A 12,046-nucleotide genomic window follows, 5' to 3' on the forward strand; every position below is an offset into this window, starting at 1 on the left:
GAGAGGAAAAGATTTTTGTTCCTTCAAAAGACTTATGTAAATACTAGAAATACTTATTTTTAAAAAGAAGAAAGGAAAAAAAGCATTTGAAAGAATTTGCACTGCTTCCTCTTCATCTTGTTAGTTTGTGAGGAGGGAATGAAAGGATACCCTTTAGGTTGGCATCCAAGTGTACCTACTAGGCAGGAGGAGCTTGCACCAAGGTGAAGCCATTCCGGGTATGTCTATTTCTGCAGAAGCCAGAGCCAGGGTCTCAAACATAGTGCCCGTGTGAGCTATGGCACCCACTAGCAGCCAGTTTGGTGTAGTGGTTAAGAGTGTGGATTCTAATCTGGGAGAACCAGGTTTGATTCCCCACTCCTCCACATGCAGCTGCTGGAATGACCTTGAACATATGAACATATGAAGCTGCCTTATACTGAATCAGACCCTTGGTCCATCAAAGTCAGTATTTTCTACTCAGACTGGCAGCGACTCTCCAGGGTCTCAAGCTGAGATTTTTCACACCAATTTGCCTGGACCCTTTTTTGGAGATGCCAGGGATTGAACCTGGGACCTTCTGCTTACCAAGCAGATGCTCTACCACTGAGCTACCATCCCTCCCCCTTGGATCAGTCACAATTCTTGAAAGAGCTGCTCTCTCAAGAGCAGTACTCAAAAGAGCTTTCTCAGCCCCACCAACCTCACAGGGTGTCTGTTGTGAGGAGAGGAAGGGAAGGAGAATGTCAGCCCCTCTGAGTGAAGGGAGGGGTATAAATCCAATCTCTTCTCTTCTCTCTCTTAGCATGTTTCTTGGTGCCCACCAACTGTTTTAGAAAATGGGTGGAGCCAGGTGAGGTACCTGTCCAGCAGGGCTTTTGATTGTCACTCCTCAGTTTGGTGTAGTGGTTAAGTGCGCAGACTCTTATCTGGGAGAACCGGGTTTGGTTCCCCAATCCTCCACTTGCACCTGCTGGAATGGCCTTGGGTCAGCCATAGCTTTCACAGGAGTTGTCCTTGAAAGAGCAGCTGCTGTAAAAAGTTCTCTCAGCCCCACCTACCTCACAGGGTGTCTGTTGTGGAGGGGGGGAGGTAGAGGAGGTTGTAACTGCTCTGAAACTCTGGCCGTTTTCGCACTAGCGTTTGCTCCGTCGTAGCGCCCCATTTACCTCCGGATCTTCTCTTGGATTTCGCACATCTTGCTCCGGCGCTGCGGTTTGCTCCGGCGCTACAGGGATTTTACGCCGGAGTATGTTTTTCAGCATTTTGCCGGAGTTTCCGAAAACCTCCGGATCCACTCCGGATCCACTCAGCGGAGTTTGCTGTGGGAAATCCATCCACGCCGGATCGACTGCTTTGTGGGCGGCACCCTCTCCCTTTCCGTCCTCCCACCCCATCCACCCCCTTGGCCAATCATCAGCCTTTCGCGGCGCTTCCCCGAAGTGCCGGCGCGGCCATTTTTTTTTTTAAACTTCACAGTTTTGCGTAATAGCGATATTTCGAAATTAACAAAGGGAAAAAAAAAAACCCTCCTGGAATAGTTGCGTTATTTCGCTGTTGCGTTATCCCCCGCCTCTTCTCCCTTTAGGGGCCCCGGTGGGGGGACCGCGGCAGCCCCCCCAGCAGGCCTTTTCCAGCCAGTTCGTTTCGGGTCTAGTTTGGGGAGGGCGAGCGGGAAGGAGGCGGTTTCAGCGGGCCGGCGGAGGGGCCCCGGCAGCTTCGACTCTCCCCAGCTCAAACCCCCCCACTTCACTTCCATTTGCGCCCCGCTTGACCCCGCCGGCTTCCCGCTGCCGCCGCCGCCTTGGCAAAGGGAGCCCAGCCGCCCAGAGACATTTGGCGGCGGCGGCGCTTCTCCATTGTTGGGGGGGGGGAATCTAGTGCCGGTGCGGGCCAAAGCGTTCATGTGTGTGTGTTAAAAACGGAATGCCTCCCTCAGCTGTGCCACCAGGATTTCTGGACCTGCACAAAATCGCCATGTATAAAATGGGAAGTTGGAGTCCTGCATTCTTCTCCCTGGCTACATTCCGCTCGGTTAGAAAATAGACGGAGCTCGCTCTTCACACCCGCCACAGAAGGGGAAGGAGAGAATGGGGCGGGGGGGGGGAGCTCTGGCAGCAGGAATCAGTCAGGTCCCCCGTTGCAAGCGCCAGCCGGGGAGGGGAAAGAAAGAGAGCGGAGGAAATCCCAGCTTCGCCACCCGGGAGGGAGCGAAGGGAAGAAGCTGCCACACACACACACACACAAACCCCTCGATTTCTCTCTCTTCGTTATTGCGATATTTCGCAAATTCAGAATTTGGGGGGGGGATATAGTGCTAGGAATGCTTCTGTTAATACATAAAGGACTGTGGAGGACTCTACAGCTGCAGCCAATCCATGAGCAGCAGCAGCACACGTGATGCGGTTTGTCCACGAAATGAAGGGGAGGGAACAGCTCGATGTTACGTTAGTACGTTAGTACGTTAGTACGTCATTATGCAACCAGACTTGCGCTTAAAAAAAAAATGATTGACAGGGCATCGAACTCAAGCCGATGCCAGTGGGAAAACGATTTGAGCCGGGGCTTCAGGGAAGGCGACTCCGCAAAGAGTCACTAGTGGGAAAACAAAAAAAATGATCCGGAGATAATTGCGCCGGGGAATAAGGGGAGCAAACGCTAAGTGGGAAAACGGCCTCTGAGATTCAGAGTATAGGGTGGGATATAAATCTAATATCTTCTTCTCTTTTGCAGTCTATTTTTAAAAATTACCTCTCCTCACCTGCACTGGGGCTTCCTCCATGTGCACAGCTTCACCTCCTGTGGCAGCCATTTTATAGCTTCTCCCACCACCGTGTGAGAATTCCAAAAAGGCTTGGGAGCTAGAGAAAATATGAACTGGCTGACATATAAGGTCGGGAGGTAAATGGGATGCCACCCCAGAGTAAACGCTAATGCGAAAACGGCCATAAAGTAGGAAGAATATAACTTTTCTGAATGGTGGCATTCTGCACTCACTGCAACTCAAGAAGATTCTAATGTCATGTGTGACTTCAATTTTAGGATGGGTATGCCCCCTCAAGTTGGTACTAAACAATTGCAGAATTTCAAAGTCTCTGAAAAGCAACTGCTGCCTCAGGCTGACATATAATGAATTGCAGAGAGGCCCTACCTCAGCATTGGCCTGAACCTCCCAGGCATAGCAGTCACTCACTTCCTTGGCTCTTCTGAGATGTGAGGTAAGAAATCATTTCTCCCTTTCTTCCAGTCCTATATTGAATTCACTTGCTATACATTTCTGAGTGTTTCTCAACAGCACTAGCTGTTGAAATTCTCAGCAGTGTTTTAGCACGTTATGTAGAAAACAGTGGCATACATTGTACTCACACTGAAGGGAAGTTCCTCCTCCTTGCTATTGTCTCACAAGTAAGAAAGCATGCTCAGGTGGATACAATTTGCCTTTGAACCCAGCAGAGAGCTCCAGATTACCATCTGATTCCTCCTGTGGCTGCACACGTCCCACAGCAAACTTCAGGCAGCCACCACACGGTGATAAAAGTCATTTGGATTCCACCTAGAGCCAAATGAAGATCAGCTGTTCAAGACATTGCAGTAAATGTAGCATGCTGGGATTATTGCTTTAAGGCCACCTTCAAGATGGAGGACCTTAAAACAAAACAGATGCAGACCACATGGCTAGACTCTGGGAAGGAACTCTGAACCTTCTTGAGACTTCTCACCTTTGTTTGTATTGCAGGAAACAAACCAATTGATTCTCCTACATCCCTATTTCCTGGCTGGGGAGCCAACTCCAGAGGGAAATGACATTGATGAGTGGCAATTAGCACCACCCCATCATCACAGTCATCCTCACATTGTACATAAAGGATGAAGGAACAGAAGTCTCAATTTGTGCTTCTCTGCAAATTAAAAGAACCACTGAGACCATGGTCCAAAATCCAGAAAACAATACTGAAAAGAAAGAATACAATCAGATCCTTAGCAATGGCATAATTCAGTTCCAGGGAAATTGTAATTGATTGGAGCTGCCCACAGACACTAGCATGGTAGTTCCATTTATACAGTTATATCTTTGGTGGTGAAAAGTGCCATCAAGTACCATAAGGTTTTCAAGGCAAGAGACATTTAGAGATAGTTTGCCATTGCCTGCCCTCCATGACGCTGGTATTCTTTGGAGGTCTCCTATCCAAATACTAGCTAGGGCTAACCCTCCTTAGCTTCTAAGATCTGATGAGATCAGGCTAGTCTGGCTATGTGGAGAGCCAGTTTGGTGTAGTGGTTAAGTGTGCGGACTCTTATCTGGGAGAACCGGGTTTGATTCCTCACTCCTCCACTTGCACCTGCTAGCATGGCCTTGGGTCCGCCATAGCTCTGGCAGAGGTTGTCCTTGAAAGGGCAGCTGCTGTGAGAGCCCTCTCCAGCCCCACCCACCTCACAGGGTGTCTGTTGTGGGGGAGGAAGGTAAAGGAGATTGTGAGCCGCTCTGAGACTCTTTGGAGTGGAGGGCGGGATAGAAATCCAATATCTTCTTCTTCTTCTTCTTCTATATATAGGTCTTTACTAGCCTTTCAAAATCTCTGTGGTATTAGTTATGAATGTTCCCATTTTACACATAAAGAATGGAGGCTGATATCTGCAGCATCCTCAGGAGAAGGTGAAACACCAGCTTTTGTAATCAGCTCTTTGAGGCCTTTCATAGTTTTGCTAAGGGGATAGCAATGGGATATATTCCTTACTGAATATATAATATGATATATTCCTTATTGAAAACCCTCTCTATCTTTCTATCCTCCCACTGTACCCCCATCATCCTTAACTTGTACATCTCTTACCAAAGATATTTTTCAGCCAATAAAAATAAAATTGTGAAAATAAGGAATGTGGCATAAAACACCCTTCATAACAGTCCATGAATATGTTGGTATTTCGAATACTTGAGCTAGCAGTTCTGCAGTATTCTCACTCCTTTGAACAGAAATGGGTTCCATTAACTAGGTGTAGTTACAATTCACTGTTTCCATCTCTAGCAGTGTCATTCTGTTTCACCCCCCACCCCCAAACCTCCTCAATTGTCAAATCCTCAAAAAAAAAATAAACCTTTTCCCATGGCTTTCCCCCTGTTTCCAAAGTGATTTATTTTTCTAGAAAGTCTGAGCAAAATCCATTCACCCGTTCAGCTAGATGTGACAGGAAATGCCTTCTGCCACCTGTACAGTACAATAAGATCCAGCCCATCTGGGAGCTGGATATCTTTTTACTGAACCAGGGGGAGTAACATAAGGACATAGACAAGGGGCTTCTTCTCCACTGGTGCTAATATGAAAGGACTCTACCCACTTGAAGAAGAGTTAGCTCTTGATTTTCATTGTCTGGCTCAGATCCTAGTTCAGCCAATTATTTTCCTGCTTGTCGGGCAGGAGACATCTTTGTGGAATTGGGTTGAATGTGATCATGTTTCAAGTCCAGCTATCTAATTCATTGTGGGATATTTCTTTGTGCCCCTCCCCACCGTGCTCTGGAAGCAGAAAGCTAAGAGCCTTTGATTGACATTTTTTGTTATTTAATTGAAAGTACAAGTCCTCTCCACCTAAAATGAGATGGGTGTGCATGCAAAAGTCAACAGGGGGTGAATAGACAACAAGCAGATTGCTTTCTTTTGGGGTGAGGATCCAACAGCAGTTTTCTCTCACCAGGACACCAAACACTGTTGGCCTCTATTTAATAGAGCATGATGGTTTTGAACACAAGAAGAAAATGCTGTTGGTGCTCTTTCTTAAGATAATCATTGCAATAGATAGGACCCAAAAGTATTAAGGGGGATGGGGTCCTTTTTATTTTGCTTGCTTTAAAGCATGAAGATATTCTGGGAGACATGGGGAGAGAAAAAGATACATCCCTGCAATCCAGCCTTAGGTGCCGGTGTGCCTCCGCAGCACAAGCATAAAGGTCAATGCTCAAACTTATGAACCTATTTGCATTCCTCTCGCTCTCTTTCCAGTCCATGCTGACTCTGATTTACCTCGAGTGACTAGAAGGGGTTTACATGACACTTTGGCAATTTCTGAATTGTAAAACTGCCTTCCAGAGGCTTCCCACCTTCAAGAGCTTTCCAATTAATTCTGGAGCAACCCTGGTCGTGTCTTGCCATGCACGTGGCACCTTTGGAATATTGCAGATTCCAGATTGCACCACTAAACATTAAGTCCAATGTGCAGCAAGTCACATTCTGCCACCTGCAATCAGCACAATAAATTCCAGCTGTGGAGCTGCAGAGATGTATCTGCAGGCGAGAGGGGGGTGCTATGTTTCCAGCATTAGTTTCAGTAGCTGCTGATGCAAAATTCTAATCTGATACATAGTGCTATAAATCCAGAGTAAATTTCAGGATGCTATTGGAGTTGTTCTAATGCTGCACAAAAGTAACTCAGATCTTAATTATTCCCCAAAAGAGCACTTCCTGACTTCTAACTCTTTAAAGTCATAATCCTTGCAATAAATTAAAATGGGATTTTCCACTGAACAAAGTGCACCCCATTTTAACTACACATACAGATAGCATTTAAATTACACACTACCTGGTCACTAAGCATTTACCCTGGAAGGTGGCTGCTATTTTGTCCACTCCCTGTACAGAATGAGGGGGTGAACCTCTCTATCTTTGGCTAAAATTCTTTTGTTCTGCTGCAGCTCCAGTGTGGATAAGTGACCAGTTCATAAATCATTAAGAGCAAGTGATAAGGCTTTCCCAGGACTGTATGACTTCAGGCTACAAGCTGTGGTGGGAATGTTCATTTGTATGCTCATCTAAACCCCTCCCTGCACAAAGGAAAACAGAATGTCAAAAAGATGTGGCCAAAGCTTTCTCCATAACCTGCTAAACTTCTGTATGCAAAGAGGAGAGCTGCCAATTCACTTGCAAGAGGAATTGGTCTGAGATGAGAACTTTGCAGATTGTGTGTGAGAAACAGTGGTTTATGGTTGAAATGAGTAAACAGAGAGGAAGAGAGCTAAGAGTTTCTGGATGGAGTTACCTGAAACGCGGGGGGGGGGGGGATTTGCAACCTTGAGGGACTGCCCCAGTTGCTCTCTGGGGAATTTTCTGCTTTAGGAGTGGCTGTTTATCTCTTCTTACATTTTGCAAATACAAAGGTGACATAAGCCTCTGGTGCTCTGTCATCAAAAGGAAGCAAAACCTAACAGGCATAGCTTCTGGAACTTTTCACAGTTTGAGGAAACAGGGAACATGGATCTCTGCAGATATTTCTGCTTTCTTACACTCTTTGTCCGCCTCAACTAATAAAAGTTTGATTTTTAAAAAAAATCATAACTTGCTGGGGGGAGGTGGAGGTACACTGGCATACAGAGATAGATTCCCTCTGAATATGGATGTTCCATTTAGCCATCACAGCATATGACTGTTCAACTACCTATTCCCCATGAATTTGTCAAAAACTGTATTGAGTGTCCTGACCTAGATAACTCAGGCAAGGCTGATCTTGTCAGATCTTGGAAGTTAAGCAGGATGGACTCTGGCAAGTACGTGGATGGGAGATCTCCTTGGAATAACAGCCAGAGGCAGGGATGGGCTTTATTCAGCCATCTATCTGAGAGCCAGTTTGGGAGCTAATCTGGGAGGACCGGGCTTGATTCCCCACTCCTCCATATGACCTTGGACAAGCCACAGTTCTCTCAGAGTTGTTCTCTCAAGAACAGTTCTTGAAAAGCTCTCTCAGCTCCACCTACCTCACAGGGTGTCTGTTGTGGAGAGGGAAAGGCGATTTTAAGCTGCTCTGAGACTCCTTCAGGTAGTGAAAGGTGGGGCTACATCCAATATCTTCTTCTTCCTCTTCTTCCTCCTCCTCCTCTTCTTCCTCCTCTTTCTCTTCCTCTGAATATCCTCTATATTCTTAGGGGACAGTCACTAGAGGTCACCATGACTTCCAGGTGGGCACACATTCACACACAAATACAAAAAACCCACCTATATTGAGCCATATTTTGTGGCAATGAAGAATTCTGTGAAGTATATGTTTTGTGATGGAAGTCTTTATTTTGTAATGCTAATCAATTTCACTGGATGATCCCAAATTGTATCATCATGAGAACAGGAAGGGGGGGAAATGTTTTCTCCATTCATATACTTCCCTCTATGCATAGTTTTATAAACCTTTACTCTGTCCCTCTTTACACACATTCCCTCACCTAAACTAAAAAAAGGTTAAGTTAGTCCCCTGTGCAAGCACCAATCGTTTCTGACTCTGGGGTGACATCGCATCACAACATTTTCATGGCAGACTTTTTACAGGGTGGTTTGCCATTGCCTCCCCCCGTCATCTACACTTTCCCCCCAGCAAACTGGGTACTCATTTTACCAACCTCGGAAGGATGGAAGGCCAAGTCAACCTTGAGCTGGCTACCTGAACCCAGCTTCCACTGGGATCAAACTCGGGTCATGAGCAGAGCTCAGACTGCAGTACTACAGCTTTACCACTCTGCGCCACGGTGCTCTCCTCAGCTAAACTACAACGTTCCAAAGTGTGCAGCTTTTCTTTGTATAAAAAGTGCCTCAATCCTGTGATCATTTTGGTTATCCTTTTGTGCACCCTTTCTCTTTTTATGCTAGTAGAACACGCCTTATATTTCTCCAAGTGGTGAGAAGTTCTAGGGCCAGCCCTCGTTGGGCTGGTTCTCCCAGGGCAGAAAGAGCACTGGAGATGTGAGATGTTTATGATGCATTTGCTTTACTTGCAAATGGGCAAGTGGAGAACAGGTAGAGCCAAAGAGGCACTTTTACAGGGCAGCAGATCCATAACTACACATCTGACCATCAGAAAGAGAAATCCTGCATCCTAAGGTGCTTCAGCCAACTGCCAGATCACTTTGTATTCCCTTTATCCCAGGCTCAGACCTACTGCTCTCCCACACACACCCCTGACCACTTCCCTCAGCTCAGAAGAGTTGCCTCTTCCAAGTTGGCAGAGGTAGTAGAAGACCACCTCCTAGTACTCACATGGGAATGCCAACATTCCTTTGCCATAGAAGAAGAAGATATTGGGTTTATACCCTGCCCTTCACTCAGAATCTCAGCGTCTCAGAGCTATCACAATCTCCTTTACCACCACCACCCCTCAACAACACACACCCTGTGAGGTAGGTGGGGCTGAGAGAGCTCTCCCAGAAGCTGCCCTTTCAAGGACAACTCCTATGAGAGCTATGGCTGACCCAAAGTCATTCTAGCAGTTGCAAGTGGGGGAATGGGGAATCAAACCCAGTTCTCCCAGATTAGAGTCTGCGCACTCAACCACTACACCAAACTGGCTCTCTTTAAGTCAAAGTGTGTCTCTTTAAGCCAAGCTAATTAGACTAACTCCAAGATGTCATTCTTGATCAAGCTAATTAGACTAACTCCAAGATGTCATTCTTGATCAGCCATGGCCAATTTGGACACCATTGGTACCAATATGAAGTTAGGATTCAATGTGAATTTAGGATTCTTTTTTTGGGGGGGGGGGCAGTCTTGTGCATGTTGTAATTCAGCCAGGGTTCAGCAATGGTGAGGAGTTCTCAGGAGAAGGAGAGCCTTGGGCAGTCAGCTCTGAGTTAGTAGAAGTTGGCAAGCAGGAAGATGAGTCGCAGACATATCAGAATTCACAGCCAACAGCTGGAGTAAGGCCACCCACACCCTCCAGCCCTGATTCAGCAGGTGAAACTCAGTTGGTCATTCCCAGCCCTCCAGTATCACCCAAACCCTTAGAGAGCCACAGGCAAAGAACAGAGCTACAAGACAGAAGGAAAAGTGCCTGCCTCCTGGCCCAATGCCAGCTACTTGCTAATATCATAGATGTGTTGTTGCAGGACTAGTCCCAGGCATGTGGCTGTAAGCATGACCTTTAGGTATGTGACTATTTTAAAAAAACAGCCAAGTGAGGCTTTTAGGTGTGGAAGCAACAGGTATGATAGATGCTAAACCACCAATTCTGCCATGCCTGAATCTACCTAGCCTGACTTCTGGAACCCTGACCTGTGGACTGAACAATTTTGTCTTTGGAAAACCCTCTTGCCTGACACCTTTGGGGAACAGATGCTGCAATCTGAGACCAGAAGCCTGTGAGTCAGTACAGTGCATCACTTTACACTGAGTGAACCTCCCTCTCTGTTTTCCTGGGTGCATCCTAGTTGGAGAGCTCATTCAGAGGCTAGGCACATTCCTCTTTCCAATAGTCCTTCTGGAAAGTGTGGCTGCACATCAGAAACATGGAGAAAGTTCATACTAGTCATTCCCAGGAGACCTGTTAGTAATTCAGCCACCCTACCAGAAAGGCTTATAAAATATTCCCTCCAACAGAAAGCAAGTGGTGGTGACCACAGGACCAAGGAGGATGGGATCTTCAGGCTGTATGGATTCTGTAGAGCTCTAGGTCTAAAATGTAGCAGATGGACAGCTCCAAGCTGGACAGCTCCCTTGCTTGGGAAAACAATCAATGTCTTAGGTTTGTGTGACTGTTACACAACTTATATTGCATTGCAGGTCATGGCCACTGGGTGAATTACAGTTTGTAAGCTGATTGTATGCAATAAACTGTCAGAATACATATAACTTATGGATCTTTCTGTACCCTGCCATGGGCCACCTGAGAGCCACTTCCGGAAATGTCCCTGCCAGATGTGCTCTCCAGGCGTAGACATTTGCTCACCCTGTCACTTCAGTTCAGGCTCGTGTTTCCATTATTCACTGATTTCCATTATTCACTGGAGGGACAAGTCTTTTGCTCTCAGTAAGGGGTGGTGTCTTGATCAAATCTTTTTGAGCTCCACATGTGGTATTATCCCCTCACTGGGTCTTTTGCAAGCAAGTTGTTCTATCCCTTGTTTTTCTCTTCCCTGAGAAATTGATAGTTTTGCGGCCATTTTCACAGTTAAGTTTCCTACCAACAAAAACAAGTGGGATTATTTCTAGCAGCATATTTTAATACTAGTTAAGGGCTTGTCAGCATGACAGGCCAGAAGTGTAATTGAACTTCCCTCCTGATGTTCCTACACTCCTTTCCTAAAGCCATCATAACATCTTGTTGCAATTAATTTTGCAACTTAATTATTTGTTGTGCTTTCTTCTTGTTTGCTCTGAGCCTTGCTCCTGAATATAATTTGTCCTTCATTTTGTATTAAGGTCAAGCTTCCCTCCTGAAATAAATACATAGTCTTACCAGAATGAGTATGACAGTACAAAGGATATTTCTCCTCAGACTTGTTAATTTTTTTTGCGGGGGGGGGGGGGGTGGTATCCTGATAAAACGTCTCAAGAAGAGAGCCAGAGTGATGCAGTGACTAGAATGTCATCCTAGGACAGGAGACACTTGAGTTCAAACCTTCCTGTTGAAGTTCACTGGGTGATCTTTGATCAGTCAGTCTCTCTCAGCCTAGCCTATCATACAGAGTTGATGTGAGGATAAAACAGAGGAGGAGAGGGCCATGTGTGTTGCCTTGTGCTCCTTGGGTGGAGGTAGGATACAAAACATGACTGATACAGAATGAGTGTGAATACTCCTTCCTGTAATATAATGAAATCATCTGTTTGTGTTTCACAGCTTCAGTACCTTTGAAATTTCTGCACAACTGAAAAAAAATGATGTTGGTGTTATCTCCAAGCCTGAAGGAGATAGCTTTATTATAGCTTTATTTAATATAGCTTTATTAGCTGCTTGTATACCACTCTGAATGTTAGGAAAATGGCTTGTAAATAAATAAATGACAAGGAAGAATTGAGTAGACATAATCTTCTGTGTCATTGTAGCATTATGATACGAGGGCACCTCTCTCTTTTCCTTCTTTTCAGTCTTAAAGCAATAGGTATTAAGTGGTTGGTTGTACACTGTGTGATCCACCTTGAGCCTCAGTAAGAAAGGCAGACTATAAATAATAAAACTAAAATAAATAAAGTCACAGATGGGGGGGTGGGATTGATGCAATGCCTCCATTCCCTTTTCACTCTCTCACATACTTTCCTGTTGACATGGGCACACTCTTTCCCTGACAGCATTCAGCGCAGCTCTCAGAAACAAGCACTGTT

Source organism: Heteronotia binoei, chromosome 8 (assembly GCF_032191835.1).
Source record: "Heteronotia binoei isolate CCM8104 ecotype False Entrance Well chromosome 8, APGP_CSIRO_Hbin_v1, whole genome shotgun sequence".
NCBI classification, from domain to species: Eukaryota; Metazoa; Chordata; class Lepidosauria; order Squamata; family Gekkonidae; genus Heteronotia; species Heteronotia binoei.